Below are 24,737 nucleotides of genomic sequence, written 5' to 3' on the forward strand. Positions count from 1 at the left end.
ACGTACTACACGACGCTCTGTGACACAGTTATTTGTGTGTACTTGTCGGTATAATTATAAGTCTGGGAATATGGAGACATCACTAGATTTGAGTATGTAGTCATATTTTCACTTAATTCTATATATGTTATTGCATTTTTCATGTTCTAGTATGTACCAATCGGTACTCGAGAACCTTAATTATTGAAGGTATACTAATATATATATATATATATATATATATATATATATATATATATATATATATATATATATATATAGAGAGAGAGAGAGAGAGAGAGAGAGAGAGAGAGAGGAGAGTTATTAAATGGAGAGTTAGAGGTATTGGGAAGATGGAGGGAATATTTTGAGGAATTGTTAAATGTTGATGAAGATAGGGAAGCTGTGATTTCGTGTATAGGGCAAGGAGGAATAACATCTTGTAGGAGCGAGGAAGAGCCAGTTGTGAGTGTGGGGGAAGTTCGTGAGGCAGTAGGTAAAATGAAAGGGGGTAAGGCAGCTGGGATTGATGGGATAAAGATAGAAATGTTAAAAGCAGGTGGAGATATAGTTTTGGAGTGGTTGGTGCAATTATTTAATAAATGTATGGAAGAGGGTAAGGTACCTAGGGATTGGCAGAGAGCATGCATAGTTCCTTTGTATAAAGGCAAAGGGGATAAAAGAGAGTGCAAAAATTATAGGGGGATAAGTCTGTTGAGTATACCTGGTAAAGTGTATGGTAGAGTTATAATTGAAAGAATTAAGAGTAAGACGGAGAATAGGATAGCAGATGAACAAGGAGGCTTTAGGAAAGGTAGGGGGTGTGTGAACCAGGTGTTTACAGTGAAACATATAAGTGAACAGTATTTAGATAAGGCTAAAGAGGTCTTTGTGGCATTTATGGATTTGGAAAAGGCATATGACAGGGTGGATAGGGGGGCAATGTGGCAGATGTTGCAAGTGTATGGTGTAGGAGGTAGGTTATTGAAAGCAGTGAAGAGTTTTTACGAGGATAGTGAGGCTCAAGTTAGAGTATGTAGGAAAGAGGGAAATTTTTTCCCAGTAAAAGTAGGCCTTAGACAGGGATGTGTGATGTCACCGTGGTTGTTTAATATATTTATAGATGGGGTTGTAAGAGAAGTAAATGCGAGGGTCTTGGCAAGAGGCGTGGAGTTAAAAGATAAAGAATCACACACAAAGTGGGAGTTGTCACAGCTGCTCTTTGCTGATGACACTGTGCTCTTGGGAGATTCTGAAGAGAAGTTGCAGAGATTGGTGGATGAATTTGGTAGGGTGTGCAAAAGAAGAAAATTAAAGGTGAATACAGGAAAGAGTAAGGTTATGAGGATAACAAAAAGATTAGGTGATGAAAGATTGAATATCAGATTGGAGGGAGAGAGTATGGAGGAGGTGAACGTATTCAGATATTTGGGAGTGGACGTGTCAGCGGATGGGTCTATGAAAGATGAGGTGAATCATAGAATTGATGAGGGAAAAAGAGTGAGTGGTGCACTTAGGAGTCTGTGGAGACAAAGAACTTTATCCTTGGAGGCAAAGAGGGGAATGTATGAGAGTATAGTTTTACCAACGCTCTTATATGGGTGTGAAGCGTGGGTGATGAATGTTGCAGCGAGGAGAAGGCTGGAGGCAGTGGAGATGTCATGTCTGAGGGCAATGTGTGGTGTGAATATAGTGCAGAGAATTCGTAGTTTAGAAGTTAGGAGGAGGTGCGGGATTACCAAAACTGTTGTCCAGAGGGCTGAGGAAGGGTTGTTGAGGTAGTTCGGACATGTAGAGAGAATGGAGCGAAACAGAATGACTTCAAGAGTGTATCAGTCTGTAGTGGAAGGAAGGCGGGGTAGGGGTCGGCCTAGGAAAGGTTGGATGGAGGGGGTAAAGGAGGTTTTGTGTGCGAGGGGCTTGGACTTCCAGCAGGCATGCGTGAGCGTGTTTGATAGGAGTGAATGGAGACAAATGGTTTTTAATACTTGACGTGCTGTTGGAGTGTGAGCAAAGTAACATTTATGAAGGGATTCAGGGAAACCGGCAGGCCGGACTTGAGTCCTGGAGATGGGAAGTACAGTGCCTGCACTCTGAAGGAGGGGTGTTAATGTTGCAGTTTAAAAACTGTAGTGTAAAGCACCCTTCTGGCAAGACAGTGATGGAGTGAATGATGGTGAAAGTTTTTCTTTTTCGGGCCACCCTGCCTTGGTGGGAATCGGCCAGTGTGATAATATATATATATATATATATATATATATATATATATATATATATATATATATATATATATATATATATATATATATATATATATATATATATATATATATACCTGGAGTTTACCTAGAGAGAGTTCCGGGGGTCATTGTCCCCGCGGTCTGTGACCAGGCCTCATTGTGGATCAGAGCCTGATCAACCAGGCTGTTACTGCTCGCTGCACGCAATCCAACGTAAGAGCCACAGCCCGGCTGGCCAGATACCGACTTTAGGTGCCTGTCCAGTGCCTGCTTGAAGACAGCCAGGGGTCTATTGGTAATCCCCCTTATGTACGCTGGGAGGCAGTTAAACAGTCTTGGGCCCCTGACACTTACTGTGTTGTCTCTTAACGTGCTAGTGACACCCCTGCTTTTCATTGGGGGGATGTTACATAGACTGCCAAGTCTTTTGCTGTCGTAGTGAGTGATTTTCGTGTGCAAGTTCGGTACTAGTCCCTCTAAGATTTTCCCGGTGTTTATAATCATGTATCTCTCCCGCCTGCATTCCAGGGAGTACAGGTTCAGGAACTTCAAGCGTTCCCAGTAATTGAGGTGTTTTATCTCCGTTATGCGCACCTTGAAGGTTTTCTGTACATTTTCTAGGTCAGCAATTTCACCTGCCTTGAAAGGTGCTGTTAGTGTGCAGCAATATTCCAGCCTAGATAGAACAAGCGACCTGAAGAGTGTCATTATGGGCTTGGCATCCCTAGTTTTGAAGGTTCTCATTATCCATCCTGTTATTTTTCTAGCAGATGCAATTGATACAATGTTATGGTCCTTGAAGGTGAGATCCTCCGACATGATCACTCCCAGGTCTTTGACGTTGGTGTTTCGCTCTATTTTGTGGCCAGAATTTGTTTTATACTCTGATGAAGTTTTAATTTCCTCATGTTTACCATAATTGAAATTTCTCATCGTTGAGCTTCATAATTTTTCTGCAGCCCACTGAAAGATTTGTTTGATGTCCGCCTGGAGCCTTGCAGTGTCTGCAATAGAAGACACTGTCATGCAGATTCGGGTGTCATCTGCAAAGGAAGGCAGAGACACAGATCTCTTTTTGATATACCTCGCGTCCATATCACACTGTGTAAAAACTCTATGCACATAAAGGGCCCTAAAATATGGAATTCGTTACCAGAGGATATTAAAGTAACCCAGTCTGAAAATCAATTTAAGACTCTTCTCAAAAGCCACTTAATCACCATACATGGTGCTGTGGCTGACATCCTTGTCTATGTCAGAAATGAGGATGAAAATCAAGATGGGAGCGAGTACTGTGCCTTGTGGAACAGAACTTTTCACCGTAGCCACCTCAGACTTTACTCTGTTGACTACTACTCTTTGTGCTCTGTTTGTGAGGAAATTATAGATCCATCTATCAACTTTTCCTATTATTCCTTCAGCACGCATTTTGTGCGCTATTAAGCCATGGTCACACTTGTCTAAGGCTTTTGCAAAGTCTGTATAAATTACATCTGCATTCTTTTTGTCTTCTAGTGCATTTAGGACCTTGTCGTAGTGATCCAGTAGTTGGGACAGACAGGAGCGACCTGCTCTAAACCCATGTTGCCCTGGGTTGTGTAACTGATGGGTTTCTAGATGGGTGGTGATCTTGCTTCTTAGGACCCTTTCAAAGATTTTTATGATATGGGATGTTAGTGCTATTGGTCTGTAGTTCTTTGCTGTTGCTTTACTGCCCCCTTTGTGGAGTGGGGCTATGTCTGTTGTTTTTACTAACTGTGGGACGACCCCCCGTGTCCATTCTCCCTCTCCATAGGATGGTAAAGGCTCGTGATAGGGGCTTCTTGCAGTTCTTGATGAACACGGAGTTCCATGAGTCTGACCCTGGGGCAGAGTGCATGGGCATGTCATTCATATATATATATATATATATATATATATATATATATATATATACATATATATATATATATATATATATATATATATATATATATATATATATATATATATATATATCAAGAGAAATGTAAAAGCTTGACTCCTTATTTATGTCAAATATCTTATTTTTGTATATATATCCCTCTAGACAACTTCACTAGTAAAGATCTTAAATTTTATTATATTATTTTGTGTTCATTCAGATGGGATCCTTATTAATATTGATGATCGTTATAGAGCAGCCTGGATAACTGAAACAGAATATAATCCAACCTCTTGTTACGAAACCAGAAACAGGCCAGCAGCTAGAAGAGGACCAATTAGATGACCTTCTAGCTTTCTCTGGAAACCTCTGTGTTAGAAGACGCTTATTGTAACAGTAGGCATGGAAAGGAAAATCTTATTTGTGTGTACCTACCTCGCCATTCTCGCAGAAGCAGGAAACATTGAGGAAAATTTTTTCTCCTTCATCCAGTTGTATCTTCCTCGTCTCGAGGCGACACTGCTGTCTTATCTGTGAACAACCTGTGTCTTCAATTCCCACCTCCGCCCTTGCCAGTGTCGTCACCGTCAGCACCGCTACCACCACAAACACCAACCAGGAACCATACCTCAGCCTCTGGGGTCGTCAAAAATATTAATCAATAAACCATACCACGGGCGGGGATAGAACCCGCGATCAGAGAGTCATAAAACTCCAGACCGACGCGCTAGCCACTGGGCCAGCTGGCTACAATAACTGGCCCAGTGGCTAGCGCGCCGGTCTAAAGTTTTATGACTGATCGCGGGTTCTAGCCCCACCCGTGGTATGATTTGTTTGCAATCGTGTCATCATGATTTCGTGAGGCATTAATCAGTAACATCTCAAGAGTATATACACGGAAAGGTGTGTGTTTGTGTACAGACACCGAGAGTTAACTTGAATCCATAATTTAGGGATTAAATTGCACTTAACAAATTAAGATTTACACAGACCAAAATCACCGTGAACCTTCTTTAGAGAAAAATACATCACAGCTAAACGTTCAACGCTGACCCCAGGAGTCAGTCTCCAGTTGTTGCACAGAATCCACCAATTCCGTCTTTATTTACCATTGTAGCATATTAGCCAACTTGCACCTCCAGACCCAGCTACTATTGTGGAGGTGTTCAAGAGTATGAGCTTACTTAGCTCCAGCTTCAGGGTCTGACACATTGATCTCAAACTTTACCAGTGTCTGAAAGAGAGATGTCCGCCAGCTCCTGGGCCTCTTGAGGACGCTGAGTTACAACTCATCAGCTTGACAGTGTTCAATTTGAGCTCTTCAGATTCTTGAGCTAAAGCTCAAGGAATGTTAGGTGTGACTAAAACGGTCGAGGAATACATTGTGGCACAGCTACCAAAATACATCTGATTATTTCTATTCAATCTCAAAAATGAGAAGAAAAATAATAGAGTAACATAATTATCAATTACACGTCAAGCAACTGAACAACCACTTAACAGATGTTTCAGAATTCTTGACTACAGTGTTGCAAATAGGACATATTAAAATACTTCCAACACAGCAGCATTTGAAGTATTTAAACATTCCCAACACCTGTAATCCTTTTAGGGCCTAGTTCCTGGGCCTTTTGTGTATCCATATGTTCTTGCGCTACCGTCCACAGGATGGATATGGTGTGCACAATAACCTAGCCACTTCGGTGGCAAAATCTAAAATCCAACACTAATGCATTCTAAGTCACAGGTAACGATAGAAGCAGAGTGACGTACCATGGTACTGTAGTGATGAGAGTAGATACAGGACTGAACGTAAGCACTCGTCAACTAGGCTGATCCCCAGTGAGTAATTTCCTTTCGACGTAATAAACAACGGATGTCTATCCCAAAGAGTGATGTCACGTACTTTATCTTGGTAGTGAACACAGGACGGTCAGACAACACTGAAGGCAACAAGTTGGTCAACAAACATCACAGGCTGGTCAGACAACACAGGAAACAGCAAGTAGGACAATAGACAATACAGGCTAGTCAGACAACACTGGAGGCAGCAAGTAGGCCAACAAACAACACAGGCTGGTCAGACAACACTGGAAGAGACAAGTAGGACAACAAACATGGCTGTCAGCAGACAAGATATAAACCTACACGCCACATACCACATAATACAACGTCAACATCCCATTGACTCAAGTCTCTCAGATTAGAAGCGGAAAATATCGACAAATTAACGGGGAAAAATATATATATTTTTTTTTTTTATTCGCCGGTATTCTCCCGGCCCGGGTCTTTTCCAAGTAGTGGTGACCCGGCCTTGGCTCCCTATCTGGGGAGTATCTCGAGACTTAAGTCTCCCATGGGAGGAGGTACAGTACCTCCTCATCTTTGGGACCAAGTGTCCCCAGGCCTAGCCACATTCCCCGCCCTCACGGGGCTCGTAGGGAGAAGCTAGGCCTCTAATAATAATAAAACAATATTATTAAAAAATATTATTTTTTTTAAAGATTCGTAATATGAAAATGTGAGAGTCTTAGAGCGCTAAAACAAAATTGGCTCAGGGACCCACAACCCATGAAGCCGGCATTGCAACATTAAAGCCGGCATTGCAACATTAAGCCGGCATTGCAACATTAAAGCCGGCATTGCAACATTAAGCCGGCATTGCAACATTAAGCCAGGTCTTGCAACTTTAAGCCGGCATTGCAACATTAAGCCAGGTCTTGCAACATTAAGCCGGCATTGCAACATTAAGCCAGGTCTTGCAACTTTAAGCCGGCATTGCAACATTAAGCCAGGTCTTGCAACATTAAGCCGGCATTGCAACATTAAGACAGGTCTTGCAACTTTACGCCGGCATTGCAACATTAAGCCAGGTCTTGCAACATTAAGCCGGCATTGCAACAGTAAGCCAGGTCTTGCAACATTAAGCCGGCATTGCAACATTAAAGCCGGCATTGCAACATCAAGCCAGTCTTGCAATAATAAGTAGGCCTTGCAACACTAAGTCAGCTTTGCAACATTAAGACAGCCTTGGGACACTAAGGTGGTCTTGCAACACTGGCTAAAAGCAGTGTACAACAACAGTGTACTAGACCTTGTGTATAAAAGACAGTATACCACAGTGTTCCACAGACAGTATACCACAGTGTTCCACAGACAGTATACCACAGTGTTCCACAGACAGTATACCACAGTGTTCCACAGACAGTATACCACAGTGTTCCACAGACAGTATACCACAGTATACCATATACAGTGTATCACATACAGTATACCACACTGTACCACACATTATATCACAGTGTACCACATACAATATACGACAGTGTACAACAAACAGTATTTCACAGTGTACCACAGACAGTACACTACACTAGTACACCACTGTACATCACATACAGTATATCACAGACAGTGTACCATAGAAAGTATACCACAGACAGTGTACCACAGAAAGTATACCACAGACAGTGTACCACAGAGTATTCTACAGTACATCAGAGATAGCGTATTACAATGTGCTACATTGTACCAAGGACTGTATCAGAGACAGTGTACTACAGACAGTGTGTTAAATTAGACACATGTGCAACTCTTGGGTATCTTTATTGAGGAAACGTTTCGCCACACAGTGGCTTCATCAGTCCATACAAAGGAGAATGGTGAAGAACAGGAGGAGTTTGAGGTAATCAGTCCCTCAGCCTTGAGTCGATGTGGTCAGTCCATCAATCTTGAAAAGAATACAGCATATGTGCGGAGAAGTGGCTTTATATACCGTTGGCAGGAAAGGTGCAGCAGTCGTAGGCGGTGTCACATTTGTTCAGTGTGGAAGTAGGTCGTGTCCAAAGGTTAGGCAAGCGAAGATCCCAAGAAGTTGCAGTGTCTGACAGGATTGTAAATTGATGGTTCAGAGAACCGACACGTTGATAGATTAGACGTGTCGGTTCTCTGAACCATTCATCTACAAACCACAGACAGTGTACCATAGACTGAGTACCATAGACTGAGTATCATAGTGTACCACAGACAGTGGTATAAACCTTGGTAATAAATACCGACAAGTTGGTTTAGAAAGACACGTAAGCAAACACTATGACATATTTATTAGAAAACGTTTCGGTCCTGGGACCTAGATCACTTCTAACATACAGAGGTAGAAAAATATATATATAGGCGGAGAGTGAGGTGTGAATGACACATGGTGACCTGAGGAATGTCATGTTGGGATGAGGACGGGTAGACGATGAGATCATGTGACTCCTGTGTTGTTGGGTTGGTGGTGCTTAAGTATCATGTATGCTAATGTTTTTGAAATTTTGTGGTTTCCTGTGTTACGTTCTATTGTGTCAGTGACGGCGATTAGTGAGACTTCTAGGCACCGTCGGCGTCTGAGGTCTGGTTCGGTGAGAACGAGTTGTGCCTCATTCCAGTTCATCAAATGTCCCGTGGAGTCTCTGTGGAGGACACAGACGTACCTTAAATCGTCTCTGTTACAGGCATTTCGATGCTCGTTCAGGCGGACCGCAAGATCTCTGCCTGTCTCGCCTACATATTTCTTGGGACAGAATCCACAGGGGATGACGTAGATGCTCAACAACAGACAGTGTAGCATAGACTGTGTACCATAGATGGTGTATTGCAGTGCTCCACAGACAGTGGAACAGTGAATTGTAGACATTGTTTTTCTGTGTACCAAAGACAGTTTAGCACAGGCATTGTACTACAGTGTACCACAGACAGTATACTATAAATAGTGTACCCTAGATACAGTGTACCACAGTCTAAAAGAGACTGTGTACTACATATTTTGTATACCACTGAACCACAGAAAGCGTACCACAGACACCGTACCAAAGACAGCGTACCACAGACAGCGTGCCACAGACAGCATATTACAGACAGTATACCACCAACAGATGGTGTATTGCAGTGTACCGCAGACAGTAAAACATTGTAGAACAGTGTGCCACAGAATTTACTAAAGACAGGTGCACTAAGGTGTATCACAGTGCACCAAAAGACAGTGTACAACAGACAGTGCGTCAATGTACCACAATTAGTGTAGCGCAGACACTGTCTCACAGTATAGTGCAGAGTACCATAGATGTAGTGCAGAGTACCACAGACAGTGCAGCACAGAAGACCACAGGCAGTGTACCATAGGCACTATACCACAGATAATATACCGCAGTATGATACTGTATACTGCAGCGTACAAAATTGTATAAACCACAGTGTACCGCAGACAGCGCACCACAGACAGTATACCATAGGCAGTATACCACAGGCGATGTACCAAAGCGTGCCACAGTGTGCTTCAGAGAGTGAACTATAGATAATGTGCCACAGACAGTGCTTCACAGTCACTGTACCACAGTGTATCATACCAGGTGTGCCACAGACGGTGTACTACAGCCATTGTGCCTCAGTGGTACCACAGAGATTGTACCACATAAACTATGTACCATAGATAATGCACCACAGAGTACCACAGAGTGTACCACAAACACTGTACCACAATGTTCTACAGTGTACAAAGACTGTACCACAGTGCTCCATAGAAAGTGCACCGCAGTGTTCCACGGACAGTGTCTACAAACAGTGTATCACAATATATCAAAGATAGTATACTGCAGATTATATACTACAGTGTACAGTGTACCACTTCTTACAGTGTAATACAAGCAAGGTACCACATACAGTGTACCGCAGAGAGTGTGCTATTACCAGTGTACTATAGACAGTGCAGCAGACATTGTACTAGTGTATAACAAAGTCTTTACCACAGAAAATGTACTACAATGTATCACAGTGTACCAGAGTCAATATACCAAAAGCAGTGCACTACAGTGTACCACAGATGGTATCACAGTGTACTAGAGTGTGTCACAGAATGCGTACCACAGACAGTATACCACCAACAATGTATCACATTGTTCCACAGTGACAATGTGCCACAGACGGTGTAACATATCGCACCACATTGTACTACAGTGTACCAGAGACAGTGTACAACAATGTACATACCACAGTGTACCAGAGACAGTGTACAACAATGTACATACCACAGTGTACCAGAGACAGTGTACAACAATGTACATACCACAGTGCACTACAGTGTACCACAGACAAAGTGTACCACAGACAGTGTACCATATTGTACCAGTGTACCAGAGACAGCATACAATAATGTACATACTACAGAAAATATGCAACAAATAGCATACAACAGTGTATCACGGTGTACTTCAGTATACAACAGTGAGCAGAAGAATGTGTACAACAGACATTGTACTACAGGCAATGTCCCACAGACAATATACTGTTAGGTAAAAGGACACAAGTGCAATTAATGTGGCACTTTATTGTGGCAACGTTTCGCTCTCCAGGAGCTTTGTCAAGCCGTTACAAACATATTGTCGGTAATTCAACCAACATTATTACAGACAGCATGCTGCACAGTGTACCACAGACAGTATACTGCACAGTGTACCACAGACAGTATACTGCACAGTGTACCACAGACAGTATACTTCACAGTGTACCACAAACAGTATACTTCACAGTGTACCACATACAATATACTGCAGTGTACCACAGACAGTATACTGCACAGTGTACCACAGACAACGTACTGTAAACTGTGTAACCCACGCCTAGTGAAAGTGCGAAACTTGAGGCAATGACAAGGAGAGCATCTGTCCTGCTGCCTGAGTCTTGAGGAATCACCTCTGTGCAAAGAATGTGAGACGCTGATCTCATCTTACCGGAAGACCGAAGGGAAGTGGGGGATACTATAATGACAGTCAAAATGCCAGAGTACAGATATAGTAGAGAGGGTTAGGATATTTGCCAGGGATGTAGTAAGAACGCCTTCGCTGGAAACTACTCACCCGAGTGAGAGTCAGGAATGTCAGGAAGCTCTACGTCAGTCTAAGAGATGTTGTGAAATGGAGCGGTCTGAAACATAGTTGAAGACGACTCCACACAGGGGCTCAAAAATAAATATGGTTAGGATGTGCAATACAGTCGCAAAAAAGGCGATCTTGACAATGCATAACAAGCCATATAATGGTAAACATCTGGCAGAAGGTATCTTTAGGTCTAAGAGAATTTCTCCTCTTATCTGTTGCTAGTCTTGCAAAATTGCATAGCTCCTGACGACGTACGAGAGTGTGAAAGATCTAGCGCTAAAAATTTCCTTCCCCATCTGGCTTATTCTGCATGATAAAGATACATAACGTTAGTCAGTATTATACCTACCGTATTTAATATATTTGACTCAAAAAATATCAAGCTACATGTTACGTGAGCTTCTCGTGGCTTTAATCATATTGGTGAGGTTGCATTTTCTTGCTTGTACCAGTGATTACTTATCGTGAGTGTTATTGTGATGATAGTCGCTGCGTTGACAGCTTTCACGTGAAAGCCATTTTTTTTGCATTTTTAACTAATATAAAAAAAACATAAGAACTACATGTATTTATGTCGCTGCACGATCCGAGAATGGCATCCCCGTATTGCATGACCCCAGCCTCCTCTAACCTAACTGCACACTGTAGGAAATGTGCAATATAATTTTCTATTGAAGTTAAATAATAGCCTTGAAGATTCGATGCTGATCAGAACTCATTCACGAGTCGTCACACAGAAACTGAAATTCCAATTTGCTCAATAAAAATGGCAAGTCAGGACCTACACAGCCCAAACTAACTCATGTATTTCCCTGAAAAATATCTTCTTTGAAAATTTAAAGACAATCTGAATATGCATTATCTTGTTATCTCACAGAGATCATGTGGCATACAAAGATTATGTTACATTTATTCAATGTATGTACACACTCCCATATAAGCTGCCTCCCATCCAGCAAACTGGGCGATAAGGGTTTAACGATTTTTTTTAGGGTACTCGTCGTTAAATCAGTACCTTGGGTCATTGTTCAATCACAGGCGAGACTGCCAAATGCTGAGCCGATGTGGGTTCACTCGTGGTCAACATTTGCCAGACTTGCTTAGCTGCTGGTTAGCTCCCTCCCTCTCTCTCTCTCTCTCTCTCTCTCTCTCTCTCTGGCGTCTGTTTTGCCATTCTTTATCACTGTGTGGTACACTTATGTACACTGTGTACAGGAGTTGAATGTAACTGTATACACATCTGGTGAAGGAAATAGAAGTTAAACATTACTGCTGAGTTTGTTTTGCTCCAAAAACCCATAACAACCAGGTTACAGCCCATTCTATTACCTGTGTTCATAATAATCAATATCCAAAAATCCATTATGGCGAACTTGTGCCGTCAAGTTCTTTACTATGATGTTTTGAAACTAACCGGAAGAGTCATTGAGAAATTATGACATAAAAACCAATAATTCCATTTTCCCAATTTTTTTCATAAAACCTTCACCAGCCTTTAAGGTTTATTAACTTTACCAAATCACGGTACGGGCGGGGATTGAACTCGCGGCGAGTGAGTCGTAAAACTCCAGGCCAGCGGGTTTGCTTGCAATAGTAACAACATACTTAATAATAGTGGCAAATTAAAGGTTACACAAACAAGGCACTAAAAGTTTGAAGCCAACCAGAAGATGCATTCTCCAGTTATCGTACAGAATCGAAAAGCTACAAGTTTGTTATTTTTTTTTAAATAAGAGAAATTTGCACCTACACAGCGCCTAAATCCAAAAACGTTACATCCATTTCATGGAGACCTGGAGTTTACCTGAAGTTTACCTGGAGAGAGTTCCGGGGGTCAACGCCCCCGCGGCCCGGTCTATGACCAAGCCTCATGGTGGATCAGGGCCTGATCAACCAGACTATTACTGCTGGCTGCACGCAATCCAACGTACGAGCCACAGCCCGGCTGGTCAGGTACCGACTTTAGGTGCCCGTCCAGCTAACGACGACGTTTCGGCTTGACTTGGACCATTTACAAAGTCACAAAGTTCTTGTTTACAAAGTGTGACTTTGTAAATAGCCCAAATTGACCCGAAACATAGTCGTAAGTTCCTCTCTCTCATGTGCGGCTTATTTGTGTAATTCCAGTCACTCTATTGTGCCTTTTTCTTCTTTAAAGTTATCACAAGGAAATAAAAATCTGGAATGAACTATAAATAAGTGATCAGAGGTGCTGCTCCTACATATAACAAGTGTCCTGTGAACCTTCCTTAGTTACACTCCACCAGAACCGAAAAAATTGTAGCCGACTGGATAAGGTGTTATGATATTATAAACCAAAGTCTTGGAGGAGGTCAGTCGAAGACCTGAAAGCAGTAACTAATAATGTACCAACTGGTATATAATGACATGGAAATATAGTAGTTAAGGGCTCATTATACTCGTGAAATTTAGGAAAAAGCCATAAGAATGAGTTTTCGATATTTTTTAGTTTTCTTTTCTTATATTTATTTGAAAAATTGCTACATTTCTTCAAGAAAAGTATTTATGTTTAAAGAAAGTTAAGTTTTATGTAATTTAATTTTTTTAATAAAATTAGCAAATTTGCCCTTACTCCGCCCATTACGATACATCAGCGATTATTGTATAACCTGCAGGGCCTGGTGGCTAAAGCTCCCGCTTCACACACGGAGGGCCCGGGTTCGATTCCCGGCGGGTGGAAACATTTCGACACGTTTCCTTACACCTGTTGTCCTGTTCACCTAGCAGCAAATAGGTACCTGGGTGTTATTCGACTGGTGTGGGTCGCATCCTGGGGGACAAGATTAAGGACCCCAATGGAAATAAGTTAGACAGTCCTCGATGACGCACTGACTTTCTTGGGTTATCCTGGGTGGCTAACACTCCGGGGTTAAAAATCCGAACGAAATCTTATCTTATCTTATACGGCCGGCGGGCCACGAAAATCATTTGATCTGGCCCTGCCAAGGCAACAACAGGTGGGACTCGAAATTCAATAAATCAAGGAGCATTTTTCATAGCAACATGAATATATATTAACCTATGGAAAATTACATTTACTTGGATGTAACATAAGGTACATACCAGTAAATGGTAACTAAGATAACTATTATTTATCAAGGTTACATAGACAAGTAGGAATTTGGGACACCTAGGTCACAAAAATGTCTCCCTTCGATACCTACCACTGTCATATCCACAAGTTACTCTAGATCTATATTAATTACAAATGAAATGTACATTACCAGGAATTCTAGTAAATTTAATAGAAGTTTGTGGACTGTATATTAAAATTAATAAACGATTACATATACACATTTATATAACAGAAGGAGAATTTATAATCATAACACTCACCAATTTGTCTGGAGATTACTGTGTATCATGTACAGAACCCCCCTCTAACCAAATTTATGATGATAATACTAGCCAGAATTACAAACATAATTTAGATAGCTTATCTGAGGTTCCTGGAGCTGTCCTGTACATCGATTTAATGCTCAAATTATGCAGAAATGCACATCCAACAATTTCAGCTCCTATTTGAGAGGTGTAAGCCCACTGTAACCTCTAGAGCGACGAAAATTCTTATTTTCACTAACGTTTTCTTGGCTCATTCAAAAACACAATGGCGACTCCCCTGCTCGTCCGCGCAGGCGTCGAGCTTCCCATTTTTTATAATATAATTTTTATTAAATACAATATAGGCCATCAATTTACGTATAAAATACTGTATTTCCGGAAAATACATACAGTATTTTCCACATAACCCTTCCCCATACCGATTTACACTTTATAATGAAAAAAATACGTAACCAATATCCAAAAAAGTATGTAGAATTATGATAAAACCTTTTAGGTTTCATTCTGATAAATTTTATAAAAATTGAGGCCTTTTGGAGGAATATATCGACATTTTTTTTACGTGCGAGTAATGTTGCAATATTTCATAAAATCAGATCAGTCTTTTTGAGATTTTGAATCAGTCTCCCATCCATCGTTTTCATTTCGAACATTCTGATGCAAAATCACCAGTACCATTAGGCGTGAGTTAATTAAATATTTGACCAAATATACCAGGCTAATTTTTAAGATTGTAATTTTGTGTCCCGCGAATGATGTAATAAATATCCAAATGGCCCTTGACAGAAAACAGGTTCCCTTTCCCTGGTTGAAAGTCAGCCACACGAGGTATTTAGTACTTATTACAGGGACACCAAATTATTTAATAAAATTAACCCTTACTGCACATACAAGTTCCATCAACCATCTTAACTACTGACTCACGAAATCGTAATGACACGATTGCAAACAAACCATACCATGGGTGGGGTTTGAACCCGCGATCAGAGAGCCTCAAAACTCCAGACTGGGAATGCATAGAAGCACTTGACTTGTACTCACTGGAGCGCAGGCGAGAGATATACAGCACAATCTATACCTGGAAGATCCTGGAGGGACTGATCCCTAATCTGCACACAGAAATCACTCCCTACAAAAGCATAAAAAAGACCTGGCAGGCGATGCAACATACCCCCAGTGAAAAGTAGGGGCACCATTAGTACACTAAGAGAAAACACAGTAAGTGTCCGGGGCCCAAGACTGTTCAACAGCCTCCCACCAGCCATAAGGAGAATTACCAATAGATCCCTAACCCAATCCAGGTGTATCCAACTACTAGCGAACCGTGGGAAAGAGTTGCGTGATTTGTTAACCAATGTTAAATGTTCCCTCCAAGCTAACAAACATCTGTGTGTTATTATTATTATTATAATCAAAAAGAAGCGCTAAGCCACAAGGGCTATACAGCACATCTGTGTGTTATGGTAGACCATTTCACCAGATATTGTTAGTTCCTATTGCAGATAAGACTACAGAGACAGTAGATAAAGCGTTTAAAGAACGCATTATCTGCAGGCATACCACCCCTAAGTCCCTAGTAACAGATAATGGAGGAGAATTCTGTAATGAGATTCTTGAAAATTTGTGTACCTTGTACAAGATCTCTAAGTCAGCCATTGTTCCCCATCATCCTGCGAGTAATGGTTTGGCAGAACGAACAAATAAGAAAGTACTTAATGTTTTGAGAGCCACTATCAACTCCAATAGTGAAACTTGGGATGAAGTTATACCAGATGTTCATTGTGCTATAAATTCAACTTACAATGCTTCCATAGGTGATACCCCACATTATGCATTGTACGGTGTAGAGTTATATTCAACACCGAAACCCAATTACAACCCTGATGATTTTATACCAACTTGTACCAGCTTAGCTCAAAGTGTTTTTTTTTTTAGAAGAATCCGTGAGACACTTCGTAAGTCAACAGCAGAATTCACAAGAGTAACTAATAGCCGTGCTAAGCCGACCAAAGTTAAAGTGGGTTCGAGAGTAATGCTGACTAACTTCAAGAAAACATCCGCAATGCCTAAACTCGATCAAAAGTTTGTTGGCCCTTATCGAGTAGTTGAACATATCAATGGCAATAAGTATAAGGTTAGAGAAATTAGTACTGGTCATTATAAACAATCCCATTTAGATCATATGAAGTTAGTATGCGATGTTGAGGACGATATTTCAACCCAGACTAATGTGACAGACACTGACAATCCTCCTGACTCTGTACCCTCTACCTCTAATAATCAGTCAGATGATCAACCTCAATGTTGTTATTCCTTGCGTACACGACAAGTAATGAGAACCCCCCAAGCATCTTTTGTAGATACTTGTTCAGATTTCCCTCAGTCAAGGTGTGAAGGCTTACTCAGCCCTGTAACAACTTCAGACAGTATTACCAAGGCTGGCTCCTCCTCAGGAAAATTAATGAATAGAAAAAGAACAAAAACTGACAAACAAACACTTTATTGTTTAGAAAATATAAAATATAAAACATTTAAATATGAAATATTGACCCTACCTTAAAGAAAATGAAAAATGAAAAATATAAATGATATCTGAATCCAACGTTAATATATATATATATATATATATATATATATATATATATATATATATATATATATATATATATATATATATATATATATATATATATATAACTTGGGTGTCTGGTGTTGGTGACACTGCGTGTTGTTGAAATCGTAGCTGTTGCCGATGATGGGTGGGGTCGCAGGTGTTGGTGACAACCCACCGGCTCATTCTTCACAGATTTTCTAGCCGGCAATAATCCGTCCAGATGACAGGAAAGCAGGTTTTTTTCCACTGCAATGATGAGGGGTTATATCCTGCTACTTGCATACACAAGCAGGTAAGTGGATCAGAAATTGGGACGTCTCAGAACGTTAGTCCGTCTCCTTCAATTTCTACTCGTTGATTAGCAGGTGACCCTCTCTGTCCTTTCAAGCTGTAAAGAGAGACAGATTACCCACTGCTTAAGAAATCACTCTCCATGATAAGTAAAAGATGTGGTGATTATTAAAACATTTTAACCTATCAAGACTGAAAGGACTAAGTTAATTATTGGTCAAAAGTGAAGTTTTCAACCAATAAGTCCACTAAAATATGATCAGGCGTGTACTTACAGTAGTGTTGGGAGCTGTGAGTCGAGTGATTTACTGTTTGACCGGAGCCCCACACGTCACCTTTCGGGGGGGGGAGAAGGGAGGGGAAGGGATAGCGGGAGCTAGGCTGACCCTACCTTAACAAGCAGCCGGCAATCAAACTATCACTTTCGGGGAGGGGGAAAAAGGGGGGGGGAATAGAGGGAGCTGGACTTACCCTACCTTAACAAGTAGCTGGCAATGAAACTATTGTTACTATATACTCCCTCGCTACTCCTATCTATTGAACTTTTCCCTCACACAAGGCATGTGTTGTTAGCCATTGCAAAGGAATTTGATCCTCCCGAAGACGATAACCATTCTGCATATGTAAATCTTACCCTCGCAGAGTTGAGTTTAAATGTACATAGTCTGTATAATTAGATGTTCAAGATGAATGAAGTGTCCACTGTGTGTTTATTATTAGCTGATCAGTTTTCAGAATTTTTTTTTGTGTTCACGCTCCCTCCGACTTCTGAGAATTTAGCAGTAATTGTGCGTGTCAGATCTGTCTTTGCTGTTAATTACTTTCACCTTTGTAAATATATATATTCTTCCTCAGAATCCGTAGAGTGCATGAATACATATCAATCGATCAATTCCATCCTTTATTATACTATGATTTGTACTTATAATTCATAATGCATTGCGTTAACACCCATTCTGTTAACACTCATTACGTTAACATCCATTACGATACCATCCATTATTCTAAGTTACATATGTCTTTGCTATTGTATAGAATCAGCCCAGAGCCACCTGCCTGTTCAGCCTATAGCATAGTATTGTATGTCGAGACGACATACGTAACATGACCAAGCTGTCAGTATAGCTACTGAATTCCCTATACTTATACTTGTGTAGTATATTGTAAATTGTATCATCCATGTATATATTTAGGCTCCCTTTCAGTAGGCTCAGTGACTAGTTAGTGTGACATCACGTGATGCGTCATGTGAATGCTGGGCTCCCGGCCTCCCTCTCAGTCCTCCACGCTTAGGTCTACGAACAGGCAACACTGACAGTCTGGGCCTCTCCCCTCTCACACTCTGCTAATATATGTGTTACCATCCAACAAGTGTGTTTAACTCCAACCATCACATCTTCACGAACCCTCCCGACAGTTGGACTACGTACGGCCAGTGGTAACAGCCTCGTTGATCAGGCCCTGACCAACCAGGAGGCTTGGTTATGAACCGGGCCACGAGGGCATTAATCCCCGGAATACCCTCCAGGAAGCCTCCAGGTAGTCACTGCAGGTGGAAGATCACTTCGGCTCGCAGCTTGCTGCCATGCATCCCCGAATGCAAGCTAGCGAAAAAGTGTGGAGGAGCTCAGAACTGCCGATCGAACCTCTCGAATCTGTCGGCATAGAAAATGTAGTGTAAAACAGCCTACATATCAATGACTCTAAATAAATAAATCAGTTAATGCTTAAAAAAATATATCTACATTGTAGCTTCTATTGGAAAGGTAATGCAGTCAAGGATGACTGGAACCATTTCCAGAGCAACGTCACTGAAGTGAGAATCATGGGTACTTTAAAAAAAGGGTGGATAAGACCATGACTGGAGGTGTTGGCCAGGTAGTCAGGAACTGTAAGGCTGGAGGTGCTGTCCTGGTAGACAGTTACTGTGAGGCTGGAGGTACTGTCCTGGTAGACAGTTACTGTGAGGCTGGAGGTACTGTCCTGGTAGACAGTTACTGTGAGGCTGGAGGTACTGTCCTGGTAGACAGAAACTGCATGTATGGAGGAATGCATATTAGTGTTCTCGACGGAGACAGGAGCTGTAGTGGGGAAACATGTGTAGTCAAGGACAAGATAGAACCAATATTACAAACTAGTAATACCACAGGAGATAGCAAACAAGGAGACTCCATTAGTAATAATGAGGATATATTACCAGAAACAACTGGTGAGAGCTCCATTGTTAGTACCAGTGAGGATAGCAATGAGACAGGAAAACATGCACCAAAAGGGAATAGTCACAAAAATCCAAGGCAAACAGAAACCAAGCCTGTGCACATATTATGCACTTGGTATCTGCAGGCATGGGATATCTGGAAAAACAGATGGGACGTGCAACTTTGACCACCCTAGAAAATGCCGTGCCCATATGACAACAGGAAAATGCAACCTCCTTTCCTGTAAACTTTTTCACCCTGAAATGTGTCCCTCTTCAGTACAGGAAAGACAGTGAAGTGCAGGAAAACCCGGGTAGCCACAGCCACTCAAGAGAGAGAAGTTATTAGTGCCAGGAAGGAAAAAAAATGGCAGGAAATGGCAGAAATCGTACACCAAATCCAGTCATTTCTGGAGCGGAATCACAGTCGATGGCCTCCACTCCAAACCAACAGATACAGATATTAGTGCCGGAACCCATCCCCCCCCCCCCGCAGTACCACCAGTAACAACAATCCGATGACGTTCTCCTTTGCAAATATACAAGGTCTAAAGCCAGCAACGAACAACAAAATACCTGTCATCCGTGGACTGCTTGCAGAGGCAAATGCAATGTTCGAGGCTTTCACTGAGACCCACATAAAGGATCACTTGGACAACGAAATATGGATCCCAGGTTACAACCTATACAGATGTGACAGAGTGAACAGGCAAAAGGGTTGGGGGTTGACCTGTATATAGCAGAGTCACTTATTTGCACAGAACTGCTAATGGCTCAAATGATGTAGTTGAAGTTTTAGAAGTAAAGATCGAGAACCAGAATCTAGTCATTGTGATAGTTTAAAAGCCTCCGGATGCAACGTCCAAACAACTCCAGGAACAGCTGTTAAAAATTGACCACTGTCTGAAAAATCTTCCAGCTCCTGCCTCCAACACTTTGCTCCTGGGAGATTTCAAATTGAGGCACCTAAAATGGAGGAATATAGCAAATAATGTTGTTGCAGTGATAACACCAGGAGGCAGCTCTGACGAGAATTCGCACACACACACGAGCTTTTAAATCTCTGCACAAAATTCAACTTAAACCAGCAAATAAAAGAGCCTACTAGATTGGAGAATACACTAGACCTCATCTTCACTAACAATGATGATCTGATGCGAAATGTCACCATATTAAAAACAATATACTCGGATCACAACATAATCGAGGTTCAGACATGTATGCGCGGAGACCCAGACCGACAAAATGAGATCAGTCACGAGGGAGCATTCACCAAATTCAACTTCAATAACAAGAACATAAAGTGGGACCAAGTAAACCAAGTCCTAAATGATATATACTGGGAAGATTGACTAAGCAACACAGACCCCAACTTATGCCTAGAACAGATTAACTCGGTGGCACTCGATGTATGCTCAAAGCATATTCCTTTACGAAAAATGAAGAGCAGATGTAAAATAGAAAGAGACAGTTGTTCCCTTTACAGGCGACGGAAAAGAATAACAGTGCGGCTAAAAGAGGCCAATATGTCTGCAATGCGTAAGGAGACACTGGTCAGAGAAATAGCAAACATCGAACTAAGGCTAAAGGAATCTTTTAGGAGTCAGGTATCGCGGGAAGAACTAAAAGCCAAAATATTTCTTTTCTTATGCCAAATCAAAGTCGAGAGCAACATCCAGTATTGGGCCCCACATAAACAAGATGGGTCCTACACAGATGACAGAAAGGAAATGAATGAGCTACTCAAGGCCCAATATGACTTAGTTTTTAACAAGCCTCTAACCAGACTGAGAGTCGAAGATCAAAATGATATTTTTATGAGAGAGCCGCAGAATTTGGTAAACACAAGCCTATCTGATGTTATCCTGACGCCAAATCACTTCAAACAGGCAATAAATGACATGCCCATGCACTCTGCCCCAGGACCAGACTCATGGAACTCCGTGTTCATCAAGAACTGCAAGAAGCCCCTATCACGTGTGTGAGGGAAAAGTAGGTGTAAGTGGGGTTAAGGTTGTTCATTAGCGAGTTACGTTCACACCCCCCCCTCTCTGGCGGGCTGGGGCAAAACTAGTTCCTGGTGTCCGATTTGTTAGTTTCTACTCCTGGTAATATTGACCTTACCTGGTGTGGATTGAAGTTTGGAGAGTCACTTCACCTCCACTCTTCTCCTAATCAGGTAGGGTGATCTACCAGGAGTATTACTGTTTGTTCTTTTCTAGTGTTCGCTGGTTACCAGTAATGATTTTGGCATTTATCATTCTTTTTCTTTCTTAAATGTTATATTATCATGACTATGGGTAACCAGTTTTATTTTCTCTTATTTACCAGCTCTGTTCCTGGCGTGGTCTTCCAGGATAGACGCCAGATAAAGGGGCAAGACGTATGCTTTTAACATGCTATGGAGAGGGAGCATGGACACTGGGGTCGTTCCACAGTTACTAAAAACAACAGAGAGCCCCACTCCACAAAGGGGGCAGTAAAGTAATAGCAAAGAACTACAGACCGATAGCACTAACATCCCATATCATAAAAATCTTTGAAAGGGTCCTAAGAAGCAAGATCGCCACCCATCTAGATTCCCATCAATTACACAACCCAGGGCAGCATGAGTTTAGAGCAGGTCGCTCCTGTCTGTCTCAACTACTGGATCACTACGACAAGGTTCTAGAAGCACTAGAAGACAAAAAGAATGCAGACGTAATATACAGAGACTCTGCAAAAGCCTTCGACATGTGTGACCATGGTGTAATGGCGCAAAAAATGCGTGCTAAAGGAATAACAGGAAAAGTTGGTAGATGGATCTATAATTTTCTGGCAAATAGAACACAAAGAGAAGTAGTCAACAGAATAAAGTCTGAAACGGCTATGGTGAAAAGCTCTGTTCCGCTCCCATCTTGTTCCTCATCTTCATATCTGACATAGACAGGGATGTAAGCCACAGCACTGTCTTTCTTTGCAGATGACAACCGAATCTGCATGACAGTGTCTTCCATTGCAGACACTGCAAGGCTCCAGGCGGACATCAACCAACTCTTCGTGGGCTGCAGAAAACAATATGAAGTTCAACGATGAGAAATTTCAATTACTCCAATATGGTAAACACGAGGAAATTAAAACATCAGAGTATAAAACAAATTCCAGCCACACAATAGAGCGAAAAACTAACGTCAAAGACCTGGGAGTGATCATGTCAGAGGATCTCACCTTCAAGGACCATAACATTGTATCAATTGCATCTGCTAGAAAAATAACAGGATGGATGAGAACCTTCAAAACTAGGGATGCCAAGCCCATGATGACTTTCTTCAGGTCGCTTGTTCTATCTAGGCTGGAATATTGCTGCACACTAACAGCACCTTTCAAGGCAGGTGAAATTGCTGACCTAGAAAATGTACAGAGAACCTTCACAGCGCGCATAACGGAGATAAAACACCTCAATTACTGGGAGCGCTTGAAGTTCCTGAACCTGTACTCCCTGGAACGCAGGTGGGAGAGATACACGGTTATATACACCTGGAAAATCCTAGAGGAATTAATACCAAACTTGCACACAAAAAGCACTCCCTACGAAAGCAAAAGACTTGGCAGACGATGCAACATCCCCCCAATGAAAAGCAGGGGTGTCACTAGCACGTTAAGAGACAACACAATAAGTGTCAGGGGCCCAAGACTGTTCAACTACCTCCCAGCATACATAAGGGGGATTACCAATAGACCCCTGGCTGTCTTCAAGCAGGTGCTGGACAAGCACCTAAAGTCGGTACCTGACCAGGCGGGCTGAGGTTCGTACGTTGGATTGCATGCAGCCAGCAGTAACAGCCTGGTTGATCGGGCCCTGATCCACCATGAGGCCTGGTCACAGACCGGGCCGCGGGGGCGTTGACCCCCAGAACTCTCTCCAGGTAAACTCCAGATGAGTGAGTGTTGGGTGGGTGTGAATTGGCTCTGCCTAACAAGGTCTGCTGCAGTGCCCGTCCATTCTAATGTTCTTATGTTCATTAGAGAGATTCCCTTTATTCTCTGCCTTCGTGTCATTTACTTTAATTCCTTCCATAAGGATAAAAACCTTGTTTAGCTAATCTATTTTCATACGCATTATATACATACATAAATACATACATATCTTCATACAGACATACATACTTATAGTACATGCATACATACATACATTACAGATCGTATCTCTGAAAGAGATACAAGATATATGTAAATTTACCCTTCCCCAAGTACCATACAGCGAACGTAGGCACATAGTAAATTACAACTGCAGGTAGTGAGGGCAATGATCGAACCATACACCTGTATGACAGGTGTCTTCCACCTCTTGAATACTTATATAGAATATGGACTTCTAAGCTATGATTACTCTGTCCAGTGGTGGTTGTTGGAGTTCCTAAACCCACAATTGCTATTGTCTCAATACCTTTGCTGCTGGCTCCCTATCAGGACTCAAGAGACGCTTGTGTTGCGTTCTCTGCACCATGCAGTAACAAGGGTTGTATTAAAATTGCAGTGTCAGTGATCATCTGTATAGTGCTAAAGCAAAATACAGTGCCCTTAATAGGCAGTATGAGAATTACTTTCAATAGAAAGCGTAGAATTCGCCAGTGATCTAAAATACAGTATAAGCCACTGCCTAGCATGAAGACTCCTGAAGCTACAAGTTTCTTCATATTGCTGGTGAGGCAGGAAACTGCTCTCCTGGTAATTACATGTTTGGTTGTGTGCGTATATTACAACCCAGGAGTCCAAATGGCCTGTTATCCTGGGTGTAAAGGGAGCAAAATAAACACAGCAGAAAAGTTTTGACTTACATTATCCTTCACCAATTTAGAACAGAAGTATGTACACTATATACACTATGTACAGCAATAGGTAATAGTGCACCCCACGGTAAGCAAGGCAGAATAGAAGCCACTAGAGAGCAGACCGTGCTTCAACCAGCTTTAGAATGGGAATGACAAGGGCAGACAGGAGAGTGGTACTCACGTAACCTCTGCGATTGCCAAAACTATCTTCTTATTGGCTGGAACCTGGTTACTAGTTGAACGACGGGGCCCCATCGTCAACTCTCAGTCACCTGGTTCGCTGGTTGGGGAAGATAGCCTGTAAATGAGGGTGTGTACATGCGCCGAATAAAGGTTACGTACTCTTTGCATGCCACAGCATTCGTACGTATGTATCCACCTATTTGTAGTTGCATGGGTCGATTCACAGCGACTAGCGAAAAGGC

The 24,737-nt window shown here is 41.8% G+C and overlaps 1 long non-coding RNA gene across 1 annotated transcript in view; it reads right to left on the reverse strand.

The window, feature by feature from the left end:
- The window catches only part of LOC138853359 (uncharacterized), an 8,924-nt gene extending 2,969 nt beyond the window's left edge, over positions 1-5,955 (reverse strand). Inside the window, exons 1-2 of the long non-coding RNA XR_011392556.1 lie at positions 5,896-5,955; positions 4,558-4,758 (exon numbers count right to left, since the gene is read on the reverse strand). This is a non-coding gene — a long non-coding RNA (uncharacterized lncRNA). The remainder of the gene's footprint in view (positions 1-4,557; positions 4,759-5,895) is intronic.
- Positions 5,956-24,737: the final 18,782 nt, after the last annotated feature.

The sequence above is a fragment of the Cherax quadricarinatus genome, chromosome 2 (genome assembly GCF_038502225.1).
Source record: "Cherax quadricarinatus isolate ZL_2023a chromosome 2, ASM3850222v1, whole genome shotgun sequence".
Lineage (NCBI taxonomy): Eukaryota > Metazoa > Arthropoda > Malacostraca > Decapoda > Parastacidae > Cherax > Cherax quadricarinatus.